This window comes from Ostrinia nubilalis, chromosome 12 (assembly GCF_963855985.1).
Source record: "Ostrinia nubilalis chromosome 12, ilOstNubi1.1, whole genome shotgun sequence".
Classification (NCBI taxonomy): domain Eukaryota; kingdom Metazoa; phylum Arthropoda; class Insecta; order Lepidoptera; family Crambidae; genus Ostrinia; species Ostrinia nubilalis.
The window spans coordinates 9859100-9886000 of NC_087099.1; the positions used below are offsets into that span (position 1 = coordinate 9859100).

General features: G+C 36.0%; 1 protein-coding gene and 1 long non-coding RNA gene across 4 annotated transcripts in view; both read left to right on the top strand.

Annotated features, from left to right (window-relative positions):
* The window catches only part of LOC135076925 (homeobox protein abdominal-B-like), a 108700-nt gene that overhangs the window by 48792 nt on the left and 33007 nt on the right, over nt 1-26901 (top strand). For all 3 annotated transcript variants that reach the window (XM_063971440.1, XM_063971442.1, XM_063971441.1), the window contains one exon: nt 15377-15437. The gene's annotated coding sequence lies outside the window, so the exon portion shown is untranslated. The remainder of the gene's footprint in view (nt 1-15376; nt 15438-26901) is intronic.
* On the top strand, nt 4254-5377 carry LOC135076535 (uncharacterized). Its single transcript, XR_010258291.1, has 2 exons — nt 4254-4875; nt 5161-5377. It is a non-coding gene; the product is annotated as an uncharacterized LOC135076535 (long non-coding RNA).

Sequence of the window (26901 nt, forward strand, 5' to 3'; positions counted from 1 at the left end):
ACAAATTCAAATGTCCCGAGAAAAAGATGAAAATGTACGTTCAAAAAAATATCCGGACAATATTCTTAATTGCGTCCGTGTTTTGTTCATGAAATACAAAATAAAATATTAGAAAACCGAACGGCAGGCAGGTCCGGTCTTTAATTGGATGGATGGTAACCCCATACGGGGAGGAAAACGGTTTTAAATAGACGGGAAAGCAGCCGCTACCGGTCTTACAGGCCCGGTAGCTTACTCCGTGAAAGCGAGAAGCGTGCAGTGTGAATAACTAGATATCGTATTGTACGGTTTATTGGAAAGCGGTTAACACATATTCTAAATTATTTAATTTCATAAATATGTATAAAAAATTAAAATTACTGTGAATGTTTGTAATGATGAGATTAAATTTTATTAAAATTAAATTACCTACATTTCCTCGATGTTCGATGTGGCGATGATAAAGTATTACCTTGAAAATAAAGTAGGTAACACGTATACATCCGTTATAATACGACAGGCGTCACTTGTGATTGTGACGTTAGAGTGACGTTAAACTCCGGACATTCTAGACGTAAGCAGAATTCCAATCCAAAGCCCTAAAACATCCATTAAAAAAGTACTTATGTTTACATTTGATTCATGACGTTTTAATGATTGAAAAAAATTGTATTTATTAAATTATCTCTAACAAAAATACGAGTGGAAAAGTAAATAGTTGTTTCATCAAAACATAATGACATTATTAATCATTCTCCCCTCCATTCAGCTTGATTAACACAACGCCCTATTTCCAATTAGGAGAACAAAACGATTCAAACTTTTCTCATCAGCTCGAATTGAAACACAGGACACCCCTATAACTAATATAGTTTAGTTGATTTTTTCACTAGTCGTGATTTTAGGGTTAAGTATAAAGGGATTATAGTGCGGGTTATGAATATGGACAATGCCTTCATGGATGCCATTGTAGATTAATTTTATTTCTATTATTTCCTTTAATGTATAGAAGGCTAATGTATTTTTCTCTGAAAGTAGTGTGGAACTCACGTCAAGTTATTTTTATTTAAATAATTTTGATCAAAAAAATACTTGCTTAAAATTATGTCATAATAATAAAGATAAGGGAAAGTTATGCTTTATTATAATATGATGACTATTTTGACGCTGTTTTTCAATTATATGTCAGTAGGTACATATTAATATTGTAAAAAATATTTACTGTGGGTACCTACTCGTATTTTGAATACATTACGTTGTGGTTTAAAAAAACTAGCGTGGTCTATAAATTAATAAGTTAAATCTTTGATTGTTGAATCTACACAAAATCATCTGGCGTACTTAGACTCAAACCAACAAAATCAATATTCTATTTATTGACAGTTTGCGACAATTTTAATTCGAGTGGATACTAAAGGATGGTACGGCCGTGCCGCTTTTTTGCTCGACTTGGCGGGGGCACAGCCATGCCCCCAGACCTGAAAAATCGGTATAAGTATTTCACTTTACTCGTACACAAAATAGGAACTCGGGTTTGAACCAAAATCCCTTTAGTTAAAGCAATTCATTTTACAACTCTGCCATTGGATCATCCCATGTTAAAATTTTCCCCATCTTAAGAATGCCATCATGAATATTGCATGATCAAATTTAAATCTGAAAGAACGATGCAGACCATTACCCCGGAACTATGAGTTGGCCAAAATTATATCTCATCCCGAGACATTTAGGGGAAGTTTTTTATTATTTATGTAATATTTGCAACTTTTTAAATCAGAAGGGTGGTCCCCTCACTAAAGGGTGGGCCGTTCCGGGCGAATTTATAGTTCTTCGTAGATAAACATATCAATTTGTTAGTGTTTTGTAGTAAGATAAATATGTGGTGCAATTTATTTTTGTTGAACTCATCGCTCAGTGCAGTTGATGGCACCGATGGTCTCGGCCGAGAGTGGCTCACAATTAAAGTTTCAATTCAGTTGTAATGGTAACCTTGTTGAAGTGATGTGCTGTTGATAGTTTAGTGGGCTGGTGGAGTTACAAGAAGATTTTATTTCTATTACCTGAAGGTACGTATTAATATTAACAGCGATTTAAAAGTTATTGAGTCTGTTGACATAATTACCCAGTATTTCAAGTCTGACTTTAAAAGAAACTTCATTATAGCCTGAGTTGTTTTCAATTCACTTTAGAATTAGTTTTTAGTAGTTAGCTATGAAATCAATAAAAGTTAGTCAATTAAGTGCGCGAAGTAGTGATGTTCTAGATTATCTTTGCCATGCAAAAACTATAAGAGAGAGATAGAGATGAATTTTTATAGTTTTGACAGTATCAATTGACTAGTAATTCAGAGTTCTAACTACCCTATCAAAAAGCAAGTACTTTACCATCTCTTAGGGTTATATTAAACCCGAAAACGTTAACAAAACTACCGTTCCGCTGTGTTTACTCACACCATCTTCCGCGGTGCATCCGCCACCACTTCCTGATGAAAAAACGTTACGAGCGCGCGTCTATAAACGTGAATCGATTGTACGGCGAGCGAATAAAATCGATTTTCCCCCAAATCGAATGCTCGTAAAACGTAGGTAGCACAGTTTTAATGTTTGGATTGTTTACATGGCGGCGTCGCGAGTGTAAACGCTACCGTAATTGATGATTTGATTTACAACATCACTAAACAGTGTTTGGGTGAGCTATCGTGAATCGTGGCCTTTGAATGGAACGTCATGACGTGTCTTATAGCTGCGGGCCGATAATTATAGGTAGGCATTTGGCTATAAACCTATGCAGGTTTTAGCTGCACTACCAATGTTGCCAACGGCCGTGTGGCGAGGTCGTGGTGGACTGCGTGATAAAAGCATAGGTATTATAATTGTCACAGTCGCAATGGCTGTTATTGTAGGTCTAATAACGTAATAATAATAACGCACATGAAAAATAAGTAGTAAAGTAATTCAATGGTAATAGTGGGGCAACTCTTGCTTAACTCCTTATTTAAAAGCTTTTAAGTAACACATATGGTGACCATACTTGGTTGGGCCTATGTCCAACTTTCTTCTCTTCCTTTTCTTCGGTGGCTCCAACTCTCAAATTATCTAGCTGCATGAGATGGTTTCCCACTAATCTGTTTATCGGATTCGGGGCCAGCACCTTCGCAGGAGCCAACCTTCGCGAGAAACCTCTATAGACAATTATTAAGAAAAAACTATGTTGTCTTGGAACGTCTGTCAACGAAGTCAATGTGAAAAATCCGCTGAATATTTGCTGAAGATATTGAAATAATCAAAACCGCAAGAAATATCGACGGGTCGACCCTCGAAGCCTGGTCTCCGTCTCCTGATCCGCAGGTTGGTGGTTTCCGTTTTATGCAGCTGTATTTTTGAGTTGTTTGGAGTCACCAGCCGACCCCCGCATCATCTTTCTTCCCCGCAATTTTTTATTCCTGGTGTGGCTATTTACACGCCACACCATTTGTTGGTCCTTTCGAACCTGGATATTCCAGCTTATTTATTTTTCAAATAATTAACCCGCATAATTTAAATTTATTTTCGTTTCAAATAACGTGACATTCATACACCGCCGGCCATATTTTTTTGCAATTTGTTTATTTTCAAAAACTTTTCATAGTATTTTGCTGTTTTGTCATCATGGCAAATACGAAATTAAATTCGAAATTAAAATTATTGCTTTCCAAAAAAGAATCAATATTCGAAAGAATAAACACTTTATTCAATTCATCGAAGAATATTTCCAATTTTGATTCAAGATTGAATCAGAAGTTTTTAGAGGAATCAGAAAGCATTTCTGAATTACATGAAAAGTTTGAACAGATACTAGATGAAATAAACGAAATTCAACTTGAAATTAACCCCAATTTTACTGTAACTTATAGTTCACTCAGCGCGTTTGAAGATATATATTCAAGCGTTAAATACGCGCGCAATAAGTTGTTATTGTCGTCGCCTTCTAGTAATACGCAAAATGGTTCCTTTCATATTAAACTGCCACCAATCGAACTGCCTTCGTTCGACGGCAAGGCTGAAAATTGGCCTATTTTTTACGAAATCTTCCGCACTAACGTACATTCTAATAAACAACTGACGGATTCACAACGTGTGCAATATTTGATGAGTAAATTGACACACAGCGCCCTAAAAATGACCGCAGGTATCGTTCTTACCGGCGATACTTATAATATCTTGTGGGATAGTCTCGTCAAAAAGTACCAAGATAAGCGTAGTCTAGGTGTTCACTACGTCAATAACATCCTGTAGGCCTAAGATGCGCGCATCGACAATGACATGATATGATAAGACAATTTTCGATCACGTAGATAATTTTATCATTTTCCCTAACATGGGACCATCGATAGAAAAGTCTATCGACCGCTATCGCGTGATAACCCAATTGTTGCCATATTAAGAAAAATTTGCGTTATTATGTTGGCCAACCTTGAAATATTTTAGCTCATTCGTTCAATCTCGTTCATTTCTGCTATTAATTCGGCTAAAACACATTATCTTAAAGCAGTGAGAACGTCATTAAAAAAAAGTTATGTCAAATTTGTTGACATTACATGACTGCTTGTCAAGCAATGCTTGATTGTATTTGTGTTTTTAAAATTGTATTTTTATGTTTCCAGTCTTATTTTTAATATTTCTAAAGTACGGAAAATATCAAACGAAGAGATAACCAAGTTAAAGAAAAACAATGAAGAATTCTTAATCATACCGATAGTATTAAAGAATGAAGTCTTCAAAATTAACAGAATAACCGAAGTCCGAACTCCACTACCTATCCCATGATGCGAGGTTTACAGTAATTATTCAACGTACATGAAGCAGTCAGAAAGTTTATTGAGATTTGAGAAATAAAGTTACACTCATAAGTAGCAAAGTAAGTACCTAAAGTCTAAAATATTAGCTATACTCCGCACATCTTGATTTTCATAAGTAATAACACCTGATAAAAGGAAAAATATCTTTATTCCTACAAATAAGCTTTCACTTTCTTTCCTATATTTATTTCACATAGTTCTTTCACTGTGTAATAATATTGATGATCAACATTTTGTATGTAAACTTAAAATACAAATAGGATTAAGTAAATGTTTCTATTTATGAACTGTTTATGTAATTGTAATAATATAATTGTGTTTAAATAATATTCTTTTTTTTTCAGACAGTGGATGAAGAAGTGTGGGATTATGAGTGATTATTTCATTCTAAAGCAGACATAAGCAAGTCTCGCTCACTGTCATGAAAATTCACAATAACAATCAGCAAAAAACTTCAAGGATACTGGCTAGGCTAACCAATTCATGGAATTCTGTTAGTGTTTGAAATTATCAATAGCTATTGTAAAACAAAAGTTTTCCAAATAAAGATTTTGTAAATAATGGTTGAATTATTTTGAAATTACACTGCAATAATGAATTTATTGCCTGGTTGGTAGCGGCCTGCGTGATGTTGTCGGTCCACCTTGTGGGAGGACGTGCCACTCTGCGTATTCCAGTACCCGGCCTCCACTCCAGAACCTTGCTGCCCCATCGGGCAACATGGAAAGCATTACAGCAGTGGACGTCCTATGGCTGAGATGATGATGAATGAATTTATTATATTGGAATAAATTGTACAAGATTATCATCCTGTCACATTAAAGCCCTTAAAAAAGTCCAAACGGAGGAATTAGATTTATAGTAATGTGGAATGTATGTATGGTATCACCGTCAAGTTATAAAATTAGTAAAATTCATTTATTCTCATTGTTATTATAGCAATTTTTTATTGATTACCTACATATCCCACCCAATGCTAATTTCTGACAATGACCTTGCCACTGTTTGAAAATAATGTAGACATAAGAAGCTCGGTCACCACATTCCGCCCCATTTTCAATAATTTTTACAAGATTATGTACAGATGACAGTAGGTACTTAAATCAAGCTAAACACTATGGGGTATCTCACGTCATTTGCAACTTAATATTTGTCTGATGTACTGTTGTTGACTGCCTACCTAAGTAGGTAAGTAAGTAATGGTTATTTTACAAGGTAGGTAATGTAATAATTAAATGTGGGTGGGACTGTGGGAGCACTTAGATTTTGCAGTTAATGATTATAAACTGTCGCAAGATTCGCCTCACATCCATTGCAATAATTACAAAATGCTGCTTCTGATAAACTCTTGAACTAAAACTCAATCTCCACCTAGAAGTAAAAGTATCACAAAGGTGCTAGATTCCTTTCTTTGAATTTTTCTAGCCTCAAATTAATCGTGAAATGTCATTTACGATTGTAAATGATAAATAAATAGAGTTAAAGTAGCTTGCAAAAAAGTTAATCTCCTATCGTCTTGCTATCGTGGGCAAGGATCGAGGACGATAAAAACACCACATCCTATCCTATCGTGATGTCAAAATATGATATAGTTAGCGCTTCATGTTAGGGCTTGCCAGGTTTATCACAAAAAAAAAAACAAATCTATCACTATCACATTTTGACAGATGACATGATAATTTTCGGGGTGCCATGTTAGCGCCGGTAGATAAAACGATATAGTGACGTCAAAATCGATATAACGCCGCGATAGCAGTTTATCACGGCGCGCATCTTAGCCCTGCAGGACATTAAAACATGTGTGGGTACCGCTGCGAGTCTTAATCCATTTGTTGAGAAGTTATCTTCATCTATTGCAGCTCTCAAACAATTAGATATTGAAAACTTAGCAGATTTTATTATTTTGCAATGTAGTTTGAGGAAAATTGATTCTCAAACGCTTCAGAGTTTCGAGATTTCTGTAGGTGATAAAGAAATACCTACGTGTGATCAGTTCATATCTTTTATTCAAGACCGCGTTAAAATATTAGAGAGAACTCGCAATAATAGTAGTTCCAACACTACCGCTGCTTCTGAACCCCGTAAAAATAATTATTATAATAATAATCGGGACGCGCCGCAAAATAATAACACTTATAAGTCTTTCGTTTCTAGTAACGATCCGCACCCGCGAACTCAAACGACCAGTCAGTGTATTCTATGCAAAGCTGACCATAGGTTGTATTCTTGTTCTCAATTTCGAGACAATTTTAACCCGCAAAAACGCTTCGAATTTATAAAATCTAAGGGCGGTTGCGTTAACTGTCTTAGTGTTTCTCATACTGCAAGTAAATGCAATTCACAACACACTTGCAATAATTGTGGCAAGCAACACCATTCGCTGCTTCATTTTGACGTACCCGCACCGCGGAAATATTCGCCCGCTACCTCTGCCGCGTCACAAACAATGTCGGCCGTAAACACCGCGCCACAGTGCACAGAGAAGTGCAGTAGTACTACTCCAACTCAACGAAATATGAATGATGCTTCTATTACTCTCACTTCGGAGGTGAGACCGAGTTCTACCATATTATTATCTACCGCTCAAGTACTTGCATCGCACCGCGCTAATAAAAATAAACAGATTGTACGCTGTTTGATAGACAATGGTTCACAAAATCATTTGATAACTTTAGATTGTTGTAATAAATTGAACTTGCCCGTTAATAAATTGCATGACTCTTACCTGCAAGGCGTTGGCAAGTCTTCGAGACCTGTTCATGGTTTTACTTATTTTGATATCGAATCTCGTACTGATCCGAATAATAAATATCATATTTACGCTCTTGTGATCGACTGCATCACAGATCGTCTTCCCGCGAATTATGTTGATATAACAGAGGATATGACTTACCTCAATAACTTACCGCTTGCTGATTTATCCTGGAACATTCCTAGTGAAATTGATGTAGTATTGGGTGTTCAATTATTCCCTTATATTTATTTGGGGAATAAGGTGGAATCAGGTTCACGCGCGCCTACTGCTATACTTACTAGTTTTGGCTATGTGCTTATGGGTGACGTACCGGCTCACTCTAGTCAATTGCCGACGCACTCGACTGCATTTTTTACCGCACTTCCGCACACTGAAATAGAATCAAGTTTACATAAATTCTTTGAATTAGAAGAGGTTCCTTCTAAAAGCTTTCTTAGCCCAGATGAGGCAGAATGCGAAAATATTTTTACCTCCTCGGTGATTTACCAGGATAAACACTTTAGTGTCGACTTACCGTTTTGCAAAGACCCATCTGTATTGGGAGATTCCCGTTCCGTAGCTTATAGACGTTTTCAAATGCTTGAACGAAAGTTTGACAAAGTGGATGGCTTACGTCAAAACTATAATAAAACCATAAATGAATATATTCAACAAGGTTATTTATCTGAAGCCCCCGAGGCAGACTCAGATGAGGGTTACTACATTCCGCACCACGCTGTATTTAAAGCTGGAAAGGACAGCGCTCGCGCCGTGTTGGACGCCAGCTGTAAAACTCAATCTGGTTTGTCACTTAACGATATTCTTTACGTTGGGCCGAACTTACAGTCTGACCTATTCTTACTGCTAATAGACTTCAGAATATTTCCTGTTGCAGTCACTGCTGATGTAAAACAAATGTTTCTTCGCGTAAGTGTGAATGAACACCATCGCAAATATTTGAAAATTCTCTTCCGTTTCGATCCTCAAGAATCTATACGCACTTATCAATTTAGTAGTCTACCCTTTGGACTCAAACCAAGTCCTTATATAGCTATGCGTACGATACGCAAGTTAGCGCACGACCATAGCGACCGCTTCCCTGATGCTGCTAAAGTAGTAAATACTCAATTTTTCATGGACGACTTTGTCTATTCGTTACCCGATGTACCGACCGCAATTAATTTATCCCGCGATTTAATTGATTTGTTCAAGTTAGGGTCCTTTGATCTTATCAAATGGACAAGTAATTCTCCCGCACTGCTTGAAGCTCTTCCAGACTCACACCGCTCACCTGTCAGTTTCTCTGATACAGGTAATAATAATTTTAAAATACTGGGATTGTCCTGGGAACCTGCTGATGACAATTTTTCCTTCACTACTGTCGCAGTCGACAGTAAATGTACAAAACGCAGTATTCTTTCTCTGGTTGCTCGCTTATTTGACGTTCTCGGCTTAGTTGCTCCCGTCGTCCTGTTTGCCAAGATTTTGGTTAAGGAACTTTGGTTAAGCAAGATAGACTGGGACGAAGTGCCTCCGGAATCCATTCAAAATCGTTTTGCTGCTTTTCTATTAGATTTGCCCGCTCTTTCCACCATGAGTATTCCGCGTCATATAGGTGTTAACTTGGATTGCGCAGTAAACATTGTTGCTTTCTGCGATGCTAGTCTCAATGGCTATGGTTCCTGTATTTATTTACACATAACTGACCCTGCAGGTAATATTGTTGTCAGGCTTCTATGTGCTAAATCTAAAGTCTCACCAAGTAAAATCCAAACGCTAGCACGCTTGGAACTCGTCGCTGCTTTACTTCTTTCGAAACTTGTGCGAGTAGTCCGAGAGAGAATATCCGAGCGCATTCCAATTGTAGGAATCTATGCTTTTTCTGACTCCACGATAGCACTTTCTTGGATACATTCGTCTCCTCATAGATGGTCTATTTTCGTTAGTAACAGAGTAGCCAAAATCCAAGAAAATTTACCGCCTCATTGTTTTCATCACGTGTCGGGCAAAGAGAACCCCAGTGATTGTATATCTAGAGGGATGTTACCTTCTCAGCTGATTTCTCATTCATTATGGTGGGATGGTCCAGTCTGGCTTCAAAGACCTGTCAATGAATGGCCTATCGATATATTTACTCCATTAGAGAGTGAAACTCTGCCAGAGTTTAAAGATAAAAGCAATACGCTTATTGTTGCTGCTCCTTCTGAGCCTTCTTTAATTGATGAAATATCGAACCACGTTAATTCCTGGAATAAGCTTCTAAACACGTTTTATTATATTCTGAAATTCACAAAAAGGTTGCCGAGTAATGAGCTCGTAGCCAATAGAAATGCGTCGGAGATTTTTATACTCAAAAGCATTCAGAGCGTTCATTTCAACAAAGAAATTGAATTGTTAAAGGCTGGTGAGTTGCCTTCAAAGCATCTCCGTGGCTTATCACTTTTCTTAGACCCTCACGGTGTAATTCGCATTGAAGGAAGACTGTCTAAATCAGACCTTCCCTATGAAGCCAAACATCCTGCGCTTCTACCCAAACGTGACCGCGTCGTTGAACTTCTTATCGATCATTATCATACAGCTAATTGTCATACTGGACCTGGATTGCTCATGTCTATTCTTCGTCAACGCTATTGGATATTAAATGCCAGATCTATTATACGCGCCCGCTGTAGACAGTGTAATGTTTGTTTCCGCTTGAACCCGCAGCATCCATCTCCCAAAATGGCAGATTTACCCGCATTTCGCATTCAAGATGCTAAAGCTTTCGTACACACTGGTACTGATTTTGCAGGTCCTATTAGCTTCATTCCCACTAGACGAAGGGGACAACATTCTCAAAAGGCATACATATGTCTTTTTATTTGTCTAGTTACGAAAGCTATTCATATAGAATTAGTTTCTAATCTTAGCACAGATGCGTTCCTTTCCGCCTTTAAAAGATTTATATCTCGCCGCGGTCCAGTATCTGTTATGTATTCAGATAATGGCACCAATTTCGTCGGTGCTAAAGCCCAGCTCGACGAAATATATAACGTATTAAATAATACTGAATTTCAAGATGAGATTAAGCGAATGCTAATTGATCATCACATAGAGTGGAAAATGATCCCTCCCCGCGCCCCACACTTTGGTGGTATATGGGAATCTAATATAAAAAGTATAAAAACGCATATGTACCGTGTTGTAGGTAAACAACTTTTTACTTATGAAGAACTTCTAACAGTTCTTGTGCAAATTGAATGCATTTTAAATTCTCGACCGCTTGTAGCGATATCAGCTGATCCACATCCGGACGCCTTGACACCAGCACATTTTTTAATGTCCACTCCTTTGCGATACTTGCCTTCAACAGAACTGAAAGATGAAAAATTTACTTTAACCAACCGCAAGAAACTTTTAGACCAGCTTGTTTTATCATATTGGAATAAATGGCGCCTCGAATATTTGCACACGCTGCAAGTTCGTCAGAAATGGTGCACACCTGAACGTTCAATCGAACTAGGTACGGTTGTAATAATAGGCAATGATAATGTACCGCCTTTGCATTGGGTACTTGGTGTAATTACCGAAGTTTTTCCCGGTTCCGATGGTGTGGTCAGAGTCGCTTCTGTTAGAACCAGTACTGGTGTCTATAAGCGCCCAGTAACTAAATTATATCCGTTACCTACACAATAACAACTTATAACGCAAGTATTTATTACACTAACTACTCATTTATTGCCTTGTTTCAATTTAAAATTATAATTTTGATTTTATTTCTTGAATATTATTCGCATTATTATTATGCATTAATTTAAATACTTTAAAGCTCTTCGATGTGAGGACTTTATACATTTTGTTTTCTTTAGGGAATTGATTCTTATACGGTTTCCTGGATGTATTTTGAAGTTTTTGTTTATACTTAGCAAATTGCAATAATACGTCATGTTCCCCCTTTTCTTTCTTTTCTTATTATAATTTCTTTATTGAAGTCCTAATGAACTTCAAGGCGGGGAGCATGGTTGGGCCTATGTCCAACTTTCTTCTCTTCCTTTTCTTCGGTGGCTCCAACTCTCAAATTATCTAGCTGCATGAGATGGTTTCCCACTAATCTGTTTATCGGATTCGGGGCCAGCACCTTCGCAGGAGCCAACCTTCGCGAGAAACCTCTATAGACAATTATTAAGAAAAAACTATGTTGTCTTGGAACGTCTGTCAACGAAGTCAATGTGAAAAATCCGCTGAATATTTGCTGAAGATATTGAAATAATCAAAACCGCAAGAAATATCGACGGGTCGACCCTCGAAGCCTGGTCTCCGTCTCCTGATCCGCAGGTTGGTGGTTTCCGTTTTATGCAGCTGTATTTTTGAGTTGTTTGGAGTCACCAGCCGACCCCCGCATCATCTTTCTTCCCCGCAATTTTTTATTCCTGGTGTGGCTATTTACACGCCACACCAATACTTTTTGGCCATTTTTTCTTATCACCGGTTAATATGCTATTCTTAAGTCTCCACTCAGAGCCCTATATCGCAGTAAAGACTCTGTTTTACTAAGTAACTATGCCGAAACCATCAATCATATGCCCTGAAAGAGACCTGTACGCAATTAACGTAAAATGAAAAAACTTGTAACTGTAAAATTATTACATTCCCTACGTTGTTTCGGATACAATTTCCCAACGCATATTCGAAAGTACCGGCTACGGATCTGGCGTTCCACATCTCTAGCAAACCAGGGCAGGCTCAGACCTACCAGTTTCCAGCCATTTGGTTTACGACCGCCAGCGCCGAAGAAAATAAAATCGGTCACCTATGAAAGCTCATTATCTAAATCTACAGGGATTTCTAAAGGCCCGGTTTTATATACCTTTGCTTGCAGATAAATCGTTTTTGTCTACCTTCAGTATAAAGCTATAAAATTTGTAAAAGATCAGCATTGCGGTTTCTTTAATAGAGTTTAGAGTAGGTAAGATTCAGTACTTTTGAATTGACAAAGTCTACGTTTGTAAATTAGTCTTCTTTTTCCTAGTTACTGATTGAGAATGCTGTTAATTGTAGTAGTTAAGTAGATATTTAATAATCACAGAAGAAATGGACTGATAAATTAGTACCTACCTGCGCAAGAAAAGCTTTATTCAAGAGTTGTAAAAACCGTAAAATTGTTCTAAATTCCGTATAAAATTCAGCCCACAACATTTTCGCAGCAAAGAACCGGACTTTGTAAACGCATTCACCACGATCGTTGACCAACAATGAAATATTAACAAGTATTCCCGTTGAAACATTAAAAACCGTAATCGGAAAGTTCGGTTCAACGGCCATACTTCGCTCCCATAAAGTCGGCACAATAAAGGTTCGATAAACAAAGAAACGATTGTATTGGTCAAAGTTTTGCGGTAGGCTCGACGCCTTCCGTGTGGGTGTTTGCCTTACCTTGCTTTTATAATTGTGGCCTTTCATAATGGCCTTATTGTTTAGATAATTTACAGCGCGGCATTTGTTTTTAATGTTTAATTACGCTTTTTCTTTAATATTTTTAAGGAACAAAGTTTAGTCGCATTGGCCACAAAAGAGGCTTACTTTTGTAGCTAATGCTAAAACTCTCATGCTTAAAGAATATTTGAACATTCATTCTGTACGATGTTTCTAGGGTAATGAATATCACTTCGAATAATTGATGAATCTGCGCTAGCTGAATGATTTTCTCAAAGCTGTAATAATATTACTGAAAAATAAGTGCCTAACTATATACTCTAAGTAATATATTGCAAAATTAAATGTTTCAGTTCATAGCCTATTGGTGACACTGTGTCGTTAAATCTAATGAAACACTTAATAACACACCGATTGCACTCATTTCAGTGACCCACCCCAACATAGCGACGTGAAAATTCGCACGCGTTCACAAACGCCATTAAAATTTTATCGCTTGTTCTTTCAAGTATTATTTGACAGTAGATGCGTTAAATTGCGATTAATACATGATTAGCTATTCTGGCGTGCGTTTATGACTGCCGTAGTAAATCCAGTTTATTGCGTATCAATCACTCATTCGACGCGATTTTGTAGTAACTTTTGACTTAGCATGGTTGCCATGTCGGAGACATTTCTTTGTTGGTTTTATTGTTATTGAATAGGTTTCAGCTTCTTCACTGCACCGCATAATGACGGTAATTAATATGTAAAATACTTCATTTTGGACCTGAAAACCTAATTATTAATATTTCACAAAGAATTTCTCTGAAACATGCCCGGATGGGTTGAATTCACTATATTAAGTGTTTGCAAACTGTCTTACTCTATTTTCATAATCAGTCATTACTTTTACTGTATACTAGTCAGTAAGTAAATACTTTTAAATAGATTCCCGATAACTCTACAATTTACAGTTTAATTTTATTCAAGCTACTGAAACAGCATTCAATCAAATTTTATCTCGATTGTAAGTTATTTATTATCTGACGTTTGACCTTTGAAGACATAAATTATCTTCTGCTTTTACCTGTTACTCTTCAAGGGTAATAAAACTGTTTACAACAATTCAGGTCCTTGCGTAGAATAAGGCCTTTTAAAAAGTCGTAGTTTGCCCATAAAACGTTTTGAAATACTGTTTAGGTTTAATATTACACAGCAAGACTAGATAATATATCACTCTGTCATCTGCTAGAGCAGTGTTCCGCAAATTTTTTGTGTTCAAGGTACATTTAGGAATACATAATTTTTTGGAGGTACACGACACATGAAACATCAAGTTTTAAGTAATTACTTTTATTAGTCTTCCCCTACTGCCTTACTAAAAATAAGTTTATAACATAACTAGCTTTCCGCCCGCGGCTTCGCCCGCGTGGAATTTTGTCTGTCGCAGAAAAACTTTATCGCGCGCGTCCCTGTTTCAAAAACCGGGATAAAAACTATCCTATGTTCTTTCCCGGGACTCAAACTATCTCTATGCCAAATTTCATCAAAATCGGTTGCGAGGTTTAAGCGGGAAAGCGTAACAGACAGACAGACAGACAGACAGACAGACAGACAGACAGACAGACAGACAGAGTTACTTTCGCATTTATAATATTAGTTGGGATCTTATTTTTCCGAGGCTCATCATCTAATGACCACGGTACACCAGTGTGCCGCGGTACATGACATAGTTTGCGGAACACTGTGCTAGAGCATTTACATATAGTTACGGAAGTGTGTATTAAATTTGAATATTGTATGTATTTGAATATATATTTGTTAATTATTTGAATACCTACTGTAGTATATTCATGAGCATAAATGCATAATATTTTATGAGAATCTAAGACGGTACGCACGATGGCTTAAAATAAGCTGACATTTTGTGCTGTAAGTAAAGGTTTCAAGTACCAAACTAAAAATATATACATAGATTAATGTATCTACTACGAGTATTTATGATACTGCAGTTTACGGAGGTTTGACTCACTCAGCTCTTATCTCATCTTACTTAGTCATTCTTCGTAAGTGCACTTGCTTTTAGTCAAGGTGCTTAGCGTTGTACATTTAACAGTAAGTAGTTAAGTTAAAATCCCTTGGTCCATTCTGGCATCTTGCTACAAAATACAGTCTGCTGTAGTTACATGTATGGTGTACCCGAATAGGTACCAATTTTTTAGTGCCTAATTAGGTTATTCGGGTAAACGGCCCAAGAAAATTTAGGCACTATTTCGTAGCAGTATGGATAGATATTACCTAGCTGTAACTTATTTTTTTACCTTAAGTGGTTATTTTATTAACAAGATCTCTCTACAAAAATATTTTTAATAGATGTGATTTCTATTTATTTCTGAAGATAAACAATTTAACAAATGCATTTTTATTTCCAGATTCCGCCAAAATGGTATAAATCGGGAGACGTGTCAACCATCGCAAGACGTTGCCTAAAAGGTAAGTCCCGAGTTCGGCCATTAAACGGAGCGAGTCTTCCGCCATAATCGAAACAGCCCGTCCGTGCCGCCGACCTACCACTGCATCCCACGGTATCGCCATGATTCTTTTGAATTTTTCATTCCCTACACAAATTGGAAGAACCCACACTCGCGGGAACGAGACAGACTGTATCACCCGTCTCGCGTTGCATCCAAACATTTGCAGCAGTGGGAGAGGGACAGCGCACAAAGTAACATGGCGTCGCTGAATACGCGGCATGGCAGACCGAAATTCCTAACGCACACGTGTGCTAGCGTTGTGTGGGTATCATGTTGCCGACAGGGAGGGTCTTTGATCAGAGGTCGGCAACATAAAGATTCAAAATTGATTCATTCTTTTAAATTAAATAATATGTTCATGAAAAAAATTATCATGATTCATGAAAAAAAAAATTATTAAATACATGACACAAAATCTGATCGAAATGAATTTGTAAAAATAAGCTAGAACAATTTGAAGTTTTTCATTTATAACTATGACTTGAGTAGTAAAACAAAACATCAAGACAACTTTTGTATTTTTTTAATGCATGCGGGTTTTTTTTTTAATTTTGTGTTGCATGTTTAGTGTTCACCGAATAATAACGATAAAAATAACAGAAAAATGATTTTAAGAAAAATGTTTACAACCTCTGGTAATGTATAAGTTCTTAGAAATTAATGTAGATGGCGCTTTTTGACAAAAAGGAAAGTTGAATCGGATTCCTTACTCCCGGGAGAGGTCTGATCCAATTCTGAAATTCCTTGATCTAAAAAACTCGAAATACGTAAAAAAAATACGTGAAAATATCGTTTTAGGTAGGTTAGGAATCATCTTTATGCTTTCTAAAACTGAGAATGATATTAATTCTGATTTAATGAAAATATTCATTTTGACAATACTCATTTATCAATAGGCTGAAATTCAGGTTTATGAAGAAAATACATTTCATTCACAAACAGATTCGCATTAATGGTAAATGCAAATTAGTAAATTATACCTACATCTAATGAAACGCTCTACTCGTGTCTGAAAATAAATACTCACCCTCTTTTTTTAAGTCGGTTAGAAAAAACGAAATGAGGCCCGGCCTTCGAGTCGAAATCGGGTGTGCTTAAAAAAGTTTCAACATCCACAAAAGCTTTTTGGAAGTTCTTCTGGTAAACCATAGATGGCGTTAAATCGTAGTTTAGAAAAAGCTCTGGCTTAGATTTTGATTTTTCGATTATCATAATAGTGAAACGAATCTAAACAAATATAAAATGATGATAGTAAATTATAAGTTATGTAGGATATAGGTAAATCAATTATTTAAGTTAGAATTTGTTATTCAGAGAACATTGACTTTGAGATTGACTTTACGCCTCTCGATATACCTAAGTAAGATAGACTTTGCAGTGCAACTGTCATATCAACCATTATTAGATGAAAGGGTGCCAAGTTTTGTTACTCTTGTAAATACCTATGTCTTATAACTTTTGCAATCTAAGCTCCTTTTGTAACAAATGTGGGCTGTAACAACTGAAGGCCCCTGATGCTAAACTTCAAAGCTCAACCTTAACGTTATCAGCTTTAACGCTTATTAACGCAGCCGTAGCAAGAAATTAATTACATAATAATTAATTAGATAATGAATAAAAAAAAATACAAGTTGGGAAATATTTTATTATTAGATCAATTGCAGCAATATAACTTTAAAATTATTTGTTTCTATTGAATAGGCCAATCTCCGCTGGATTTCTAAAATAAGAAAAACTTAATTAAAATTCAAATAAACAAAAGATGTTTTGTCAGCAAGGATTGTGTAACAGACAATGATTATAAAATATGCGAACGGGCTTCCTAGAAAGGCATGACCCAATTTTGTATGAAAATTCAAATTAGTTTTTTTTGCGGGCAAAGAGAAAGCTGGTCGTTTTGGCAGTCAGTTTGCTCTAAGATATTATACGAGAAAGTAGTGTTGTGTTTATACGAAATGTGTGCGATATTTAGTTTAATTCTAAGCATGAAATGCGTTTTTGTAAATATGCGTGAGCGCGTGCGTGTTTGGCGACGCGCCAAGCATTTATTTGCGAGCCTAAAAAACAGATGGCGGTGGAAGGTATGTTCTGTGTATTATCTTAATTAATTCGTGAATTCTAATCAATGTGCTATAAAATATAATGAAGACAGAACTCAGATTTCGTGGAAATATAATATTGTATTTGTATGAAAAAATACTACGAATTTCTTGACTCTACGTTTACAAACTTTTAACTACCAAATAACAGTTTACTAATATTACAGTTAATGAATAACCTTTGCTGTATCATGTCAATTCTTATCTCAAATTGCTGTCTCATGATTTATCTCTACAATTTAACTTTACGTAGACTCTATCGGAAGTTTAAATTATGCTTTAGGTTTAACCGAACTGGTCCCAAACTCGCTGTGTGGTCTCGCCTGCATTTTATTTTAAGACAACCTAAGGTCTTAATGATCTTTTAATTATTAGTTAATTTATGGTCGGGGATATTATGAACACGAATTATTATTTGTATGTCGATGACTCTACTATTTAACCACGCGAAGTTAATTAAAGCTGTTCTCAAATTTGCATATTTTGTGTGGTTTTTAATTTTGTATCTTTTTGTATCAAGTTAATTTGATGACTACTTCTTTTTGTTTTGAGTAAATAGTTTTATTATTATTTATTATGTGTTTGATTAAATTTTGTATTTTAGTTTAAAAGCTTTTTTGATGGTTGAATTTGGAAACTTGCTTAATAGCTAGCAGGAAAACACGTTTTCTCTATAAGTGGGTACAAAATTTATTAGAATTCATTAGAACAGAAACAAATAGGTATTCCATTTTTATGGAGCTTTTACTTGTATGAAACTTAAGTAATATTTTTGTAGTATCTTTGGTTACTTGTTGGAATCGACCATGTCATGTTTTATTTTTAATCAAAAATATCTCTATCTTCTGACACTGATACATTATGAAAGAAGTAGATGGCGCTTTGCGCATTTACCATACGAATATGAAATAGTCCAAACACCATAGATACTTATATTCCATTCCAGAAGCGCATGCATACCTATTTCTGAACGTCCTTCTCACATCATATTTTGTTTTTCTCATCCATCTTGTTTTTTAGTATTCCTTATCAATAAAAATGAACGATGGATAAAACTCGAACTCAACCCTACACCTTTAGAGAGACCACTCTAGACACAGTAATATTTAGTGTCCGTATTTGGTTAGCTACGTAGTCATAAATAGTTATTATTCAGTCCGGTTATTTCAGTACATGGGTAACTACTTCGTTCCACGAAATCATCGCGAAATTGGACCTGTCACAAAATTAAAATTTCGCTTTGTCTAGGTAAACTGCCTAATTTTTCCTCACATGCCAAAGTACTTAGTCCTTAATCAATCTCCCGCCATCTTCAAACATTGAAATATCGTTTCCCAACTGAAAGTTTAACTGCCACGTCGGTAGCGGTCGACGCGGGTGATCCGCGCGTCTCCGTAAGTTATGCGTCCTCCGCGGCGACTAACGAAGGCGGTTTATGGGCTCGTTACCGCTAATAAGCGGCCAGTACGCGAGGTGAACCATAGACAATCCACTGCCAAAGAATTTGTGGTGAAAGAAGTATTGACTCTTAATAAGCGACCAGTACGCGAGGTGAACTATAGACAATTCTCTGCCAAAGATTTGTGGTGAAAGAAGTATTGACACGTAATAAGTGGCCAGCACGCGAGGTGAACCATAGACAATCCACTGCCAAAGAACTTGTGGTGAAAGAAATATTGGCTCTTAATAAGCGGCCAGTACGCGAGGTGAACCATAGACAATCCACTGCCAAAGAATTTGTGGTGAAAGAAGTATTGACTCTTAATAAGCGGCCAGTACGCGAGGTGAACCAAAGACAATTCTCTGCCAAAGAATATGTGGTATAGATGAACTACACTGAACTGTCCTTTATTTGACACTGACAGAGGGGCCACCGTCAATAGCGGATCGCTAGTTCCGACTTTTGCCACGGTGGAAACCTTATAGTTGCACGAAGATGGTGGCGCCCTTCTGTCAATGTCGTCGGTGGGACATTTCAGTGTAGTTCATCTATAAAAGAGGTATTGACTCTATTGACAAGGAATTTATTTTCGACCAGATTCACCGGCTTCTGAAAACTTTTCAGTCTTATATCTAACGCTATCCTACTAATGAAGGTTGCTGATTTGATACGCCAGATATTAACGTCGGGGTTTATTTAATAATGTTCCTATTAGGTTATTAAAAAGACTTAATCAAAATCTTGCAAAATTTACTCTATGTTTTTGGTTGTTGGTACTTACACCTAAAAGAAACAAACACTGGAACTTGTTCGCGCATTCAAATTAATGATTAATAAATAATTTTGCGCCTATGTATATTAAAAACGAAACAGTTGCAAATAAGGTACCTATTGTAAAGTTGTTATACCTAGTTTGCCTCTAATAATATAAGTTCCGTAAAAAGTATCTCGTTTGCTTTATTATTACATTGTTTGGGCTATGATTACAAAAATACTGTCACGATTTTCTGCTCTTCTTTACGATTTGCAACTCGCATCTTTTTATCGATACATTTTGGAAACAAATTAATTTAGTAAAATATTTCGTCCAGATTTTTACGATACCCTCGCATCGGAGGGGTGTAAGTGGGACTTCGGAAGCGGGGATATCCCGCAATAACAATAACTCATATAGTGCGCGCACCCCCCGCTAGATGGTGCCGGCGGACACAAGTAATCCATTTATTCTTAGGGAGTTTATGTAGCAAGCTCTTAAGAGTTATATTGTTTTATGTTATTATTTATAAATATCGGAGTTTCGTGCTGCGCGCCACGCTCGTGGGATTATAGTGAAAGTTGGGCCCTTAAAAGCGTTGTTTTAGAGTTTATTTCGTGTTTTCTCTCGCGACGGGATGCCTTTTTGGTATCTCTATCAGACCATGGAAACATGTCAATTTAATTTTACTTAAAGTTGTTACTAAATTAAATAACGTACTTACTTATGCAACTTCCAATTTCGTTTTTAATCATTAAAACTATAGGAAAGCTTTTACATTCATATTTCTTCCTAAGAATGATGAACTCTGTTCAGCTTAAAGTTTGTAATGGAAAGTAGCTTAGTTCTGAAATTGTACTGAAGATAGCTTTTGAAATAGTCAAGTAAGTACCTAGCTATTTATATGTATATTTTTCTTGCAAATACAGGCATATGTTTTGCCTATTTACGCCTTTTCCAATTTCCACCACCTCTGCTGTTAGCATACCTCTATTCCACATACGTGGCATTCCCAACCCCGTGAGCTATAACTAATGCCAATGCTCCAATTTCGGAGCAACGAACATTGCTCGAGACATCCCAAGAATGCCCCCCACTTTGGGGAGGGGGGAGGACGGAATCTTGCGGGTGAACATTTTAATTGGAGGCGAGAATATTTTGTAATTGCAGTGGTCGGGCCCGGAATCTCTGATACCTCTGATGAGAGGCATTACTGTGCTAAGATTGGAATTTTTAATCAAAATTTTGATCCGACGAAGATTATGGGAGACGGTTCTGTTAAAAATATGCTTGAACTGATTTATTTTACTCGCTGACAGCGATGGAAGTGGTTACTGTATTGCATGATGATTAAACATTTTCTTGTCGATCTTATTTTAGTTTAATAAAGTTCTGAAACATTTTAATTGGTTCAAGCTTTTTTCAGTGAAAATTTAAGTCGATTAAATCTCTGATTAAGATAAATTAATGTCTTTTTTAAAAATAATATTGACTGAAATGTTAAGACAGAAAAAAATAATTAATGGTGGCAGAGCGCAGATCTTATAAAATGAAAAACGATAAGGTCAGGGACCTTTTACAGCCAAATTAAATTTGCGAAGTTTTTATCAAACTTCGATAAGGCGTTCTTAAGAAGGTACTATACTTATCTGAACGTCATTTAACTGTAGACATTTTCTTGAAATAACTGAGTTGAATGAAAGAGTTTTATCCCGATAGTATCAGTAACAAAGAAAGTTTTTATTAGCCAAGTTCTTAGATCGACCCCTGTCTGGTACACCAATTTGGGAAAATCGCAGCTGTAAAAGCTGACTCGTAGAAACGTAGCGAAATTTCATTTCCTTGACTATTTCAAACTTTCGGAACGTAGACTTAAGTGTTTTTTGTTCAAAATTAAAGAATTTACAATTACTTGTTTTCTTCCTTCGAGATTATAATATTGTAATAGTGCAAAAAAAACGAATTTAATTTCTAAATGTATGATTTTATTTTCAGGTAATATAGTTACCTGAGTAGTAAATAACAATTTCAATGGCATTATCCTCAAGTTTATAAAATGTAGGTCAGTTCCATTCCAGCACGACAATAAAACTCTACAGTGAAATCATTCCGTTGCACCCAATACAATAACAACGCAATGAAAACAAAGGACTGGAAGTCCAATACATCTGTAATTTCATAACCGATCGCCCAACAAAATAGCGCATACGCCACCGCTTTTATGTTTGAATTTAAATTGGTACATTTTATAAATGTCTTTGAGACGCCGCACTCCCTATCCCCTCGGGGCTCTCTTTTTCTTCTTTTTATAATGTAATTTTCTTAAATCACCCACCTCCTGCCCTCTCGGTTCCTACGTGTCTATTAGAACAAAATTATAGCCCGAAACGAACAAAAGATTGCCTTTATTTTGTTATCTTATACCGTTAAGATTGTTTTTAACTAAGCGTTAAATTAAAAGGATTGTGATGATGTAAGATTGCGTTTTTTATTCAGAAACAAGCAAAACTCATTTTTTGTTACTATAAATAAGTATCTACTGTTACTTTTTTTTTTTTTTTCAAAATATTTCAAACTTCACATCAAACGAGCCGTTGACTACGATTCTAGTAGCGCGATGGCGTGACTAAAACATTAACATAAATCTGTACTTACCTGCCTAACATAAAAACTTTCTTTTGACACTAACGCGCGATTTTTATAGAATTTATCGTCTCAAATAATTAAAACAAAAATGAAGTTATAAATTCGTTGATACATTGTCAACTCGACTTGTAATTATGTGGAGGTATATTTGGACTGACAGCTGAAGTGAGTGGGCGCATAAATAAATAAATCACCAGCTATGCAGCGCGAGCGCAACATTCTGAGGGTCGTTCACCCCAAACATCTGTTCACATATTTCAGTGATTCAGTTCACACACATACATTCGAGTGTGTTGATAAAGAAACATGTTTAAATCCTCATCTGGTAATTAGTATGCACTTAATACTAGACACAGTACGCTCTTTGAGAAGTAATTTCACTTAATAGGTTACTTAGAAGCAAGCGTTCAGTTAATTAAACAAAATTGCTGGGTAATGCAAAAGTAAAACACATGTTACTCGTAGCAATTTAAACCGAGAGAGGTATCTTGAGGAACCCACAAGCTGCTTATTAAAATCTTATTTGCCGTCCAATTTTATCCAACCGGCACGACCGTCCTCATCGGCATAATAATAGGGAATGATATAATGGCCACTACGCATCCGCCATATTTTCTCAAACGCGAGCGCGCGCTCTGATTGGCGCGGCCGGCAACATGGTTGCCCTTGCCACGTGTATTTATAAAAAGTTTGTAATACCAACGAACCCGTTCCATGTTTGAAATACGGAATGGCTGCTAATTTTATCTGCTGCCTATGGATTCCATTTTCGAAATTTTAATTTTAGAATTCGAATTTTGAATTGATGACGTTTTGTATTTTTTTAATATAAGTAATTGAAAGGAATAAAAAACAGTTTTGATTATTGAAATATAATTGGGTATGGAGATGCTTGCAGTGTATTTTTTGTAAAGTAAAAACATTGGCACCGGCTCTTTCCGCTGGCGAGTCGCGTCGTATTTTCATCCAGCGGGAACTTGCGAGATTTACGAGCACTTTAGACGCTCAGCAATTCAGCACATTCAGTCTCCGCAACCATAACTGACAATCTTCTGTCTCGTAATTTCAACGAATTAAGACGATTATTTTTCTTCACGAAAGTAGGAAAACTAATTTTAATTTATTATTGTAACCCAAAACGCTTAAGCTGGCTGTTTACTTAAATGAAGGTTCGTATATGAGGCATTTAAATAGTTTCAGTTTTGCGGTAACCGGCTAACTGGTAGAAAGGTTTACTGAGGCGGCATTGCTTTTGGGGACCGTAGATTTACGTCCTTTTTGTCTTCGTATGGCTAACAATAATAGGCTTTCTGTTCTAAGCGTGAAGGTTAGTCTTCAGTTATCAGGTATAAATGCTTAAGTCATTTTATACCGTTTTACGTCTGGATAGGAGTGAGTTGTTTAGTTTGGCTAAGATAACGTATCCGGACGAGTTGGGAGCTGCGGTATTCCTCGAATTGTGCCGTCAAAACCTCTCATGTTTCCGTTTGTTTACGTTATTCTCTTATGAGGAATAATAAGGCTGTTAGATTTTATTGAATTACTCGCTTTTACGACGGAATGATTTGTTCGGATGAGTTGATATTGAAAGTTGCGATACTAAAAATATTTTTGTTGCAGTAAAATTACAGTTAACCTATTTTTACTGCACCTATATTCCTCATAAAAAAAACTATAAATAGGGAAATTCTGCACATGAATTTAACAGTTTATTTACAAATACGATTTCATTTAATAATGATACAATTTCTAGAGTGCAGGTAATAAAAGCATCTAAATCCTCTCTAGAGGAATAATCTGCGCAAAACATACGCGTATTTGCATTCCCAACGTATATTAAGCTAGACCTTTATTAACCGGGTTTAGCCGGTCCGCGCCCGTCCGGGGTAATTTAATAAATACCCACCAGGGACAGTCGGGGCGCTGGGAAACTTGGCAACTCCGAAATTGCAAGCCCGAATCTTTCGGACACGGACTTAGGTGGGTTTAATTAATTTAGCATGGAGTGACAAAGAGCTAGAGACGTGCGTAGTAGAATTTTTGGACTCAAAAAGGATAACATAATTAAATAAAATATTTATTTATTTATTGGCATCTCTCATTAACTACTTATAATGTGGAGCTTGTATTAGTGCTATATACCTACAATCTACAATAATAAAAAGTTTATTTAACAAGACTTTATATTATGTCATAAGTAGGTACATAAAAAATACTTATTTTTTATTGGCATCTTTCTCTAACTATTTATAATGTAGATCCTGTATTAGTGCTATATACCTACATCTTACAATGATAAAAAGAATAACAAGACTTTAATATCTGTGTACGAGTAGGTATGTTCGAGCTCATTGCACTCATAATTGACCACTTTGGAATTCAAACCCGCAACTGCAATTTACAGAAACTGCCAAATCATATCTTTTTGCCCATTGCAACATACGAACTATGTTTTGATCATCATTTTTGAGCAACCAATACTTGACGTACAAGCGGCTCGACGCGATGCCTAATAAAAGACGATAAAAAAAGCTTCATATCTATCCTAATTTCAGCTGTTTTGCCAGAAAAAGCTCACAAAAGTATCTCCGGAGCTTGTCAACCCAATTTCTCTAACAACCCATTCATATTCATGGTGCTTTCACCCTTTGTCCCGTGTTGCGTAACCGTCGCTTTGTGCCCTATTGTAGCCGTTACTTCTATTCGTTTGGACATAATAAATTCGACAGACTTTGCATTTTTGCTTTCGTATGCTAATTTCGCGCACTATGCAGCATTCAGTATTGTTTTTTTTCAAGGAATAAGATTCAATGTCCCGTATTGGTTCGCTTGAGATGAGGCTTGAAATTCCTAATTCTCACTTATATTTCTTTCACGTTAATCCTGACCAAAATTGTCGCAACAATCCTAGTCTCCATATCTAATTACCTATAGTTATAGCTTACCTATGTAAACAAATAAACTACTTTACCTACCATCTGCTTATAATTTCGTATTCTACCTATTCGTTTTTTTCCCAGTCCTTATTTCCATATTAAAGTATGTTTTGAATAATTTTATCAAATTAGCTAAAGGTACGATATAAATGTTCCTTACTTTAATTAAGCCACTGCGCAAAAAGGCCAAAAAACAAAGGTTTATTCAACTGGAACGTTCTCTCTTCATGCTTCAAGTTTTGAATATTTAATATTCCAAAGAAATATTTTAAGGCCGGGCTAAATAAGTTCATTTTATCTCATCCCTAACGAGATAAAGGCCCGTTGACTGGAGGCTGTAGAAAATGGCTGATTTACATACGAATGATAATAACTTGGCCTCAGAGCGGGTCTTGTCGAAACTGGTTTGGGCTTAAGGCTACGATTCCCCTGTGACGTCACCGAGTGTTACGAGGAAGTCCACTTAACTTTTTTTTGTATAAAATAACTCGCGTCATTTTTTAGGAATTAGGTCAAAAAGTTTTGTTCCAACGGAGACTGTTTTACTTTCTTTATTATAGATTTTTTGGAACTTTAAACTTTTATGACTTGTTCTAGTAATTGACCAGTACTTAACGCTATTTATATTTGTACATTTTCTCTTTTTCATGGTCTAAAATAACTCTTATTATTACATTCATTAAGTTGGGAATATTTAAACGAATAGTAGTATACCCCTTAAGAACCTATTCAGAGTACGCCTGTAGAACTTCGAACGAGTGGATGAGAAGCCTTAATCTGCTTAAACGTATAGCTTTCAAATTAATTAAGGCATTAACATTCATTTGGTCACTGGCTTAAGTAAGCTGCTATACTTATATTTATTTATTCCAAACATGGCTATTAAAATAAAATGTTATTTCGTATGTCGTATATAACCATATTATAGATAATATTATTTTTTAAAAGACATTTTTTTTGAAAAACAATATAATACAATAAATAGGTGAGATGTGGCCAAGAGCTTTTGGGTATAAATAATTATACATTTTTTTTAAATCCCTTAATTAATTTATTTTAACTAACTTAATTAAATGCAAAAGAAAACGGGACTTTACGAAACTTAATAATATTGTATGTTCGCAATCAACACATACTCATTTGTACGACGATTATTTTTAATCATAAATTGTTTGAATGAGATTACATTATACTTCGTATCTCTCCCGAAGATGATTATGTTTTACATGCAGCAGTACCTGGGATGATGCCGTCCTTATCACACTTTTAGAGAATATTTATTTAAAAATATAAGTTTTAAATATAATAAAGTACGTGTTTTGACTCCTCAGCACCGTAGTACATTCCGCGGTCCGCCATATTTCTTGTCATTACTTGTGTTGGTGTTCGTCCGACTCACACGTACTTTTTCAATAAAAATAACTTAGCGTAAAAATGGGTAAAAGGAAACGATCAAGTAATGGTGATAATAGTGATATGGTGAAAAGTTTGTTAAGAAACCTCGTATGTACATAGACAACGACAAATTATAGTTTTATTTGATGATG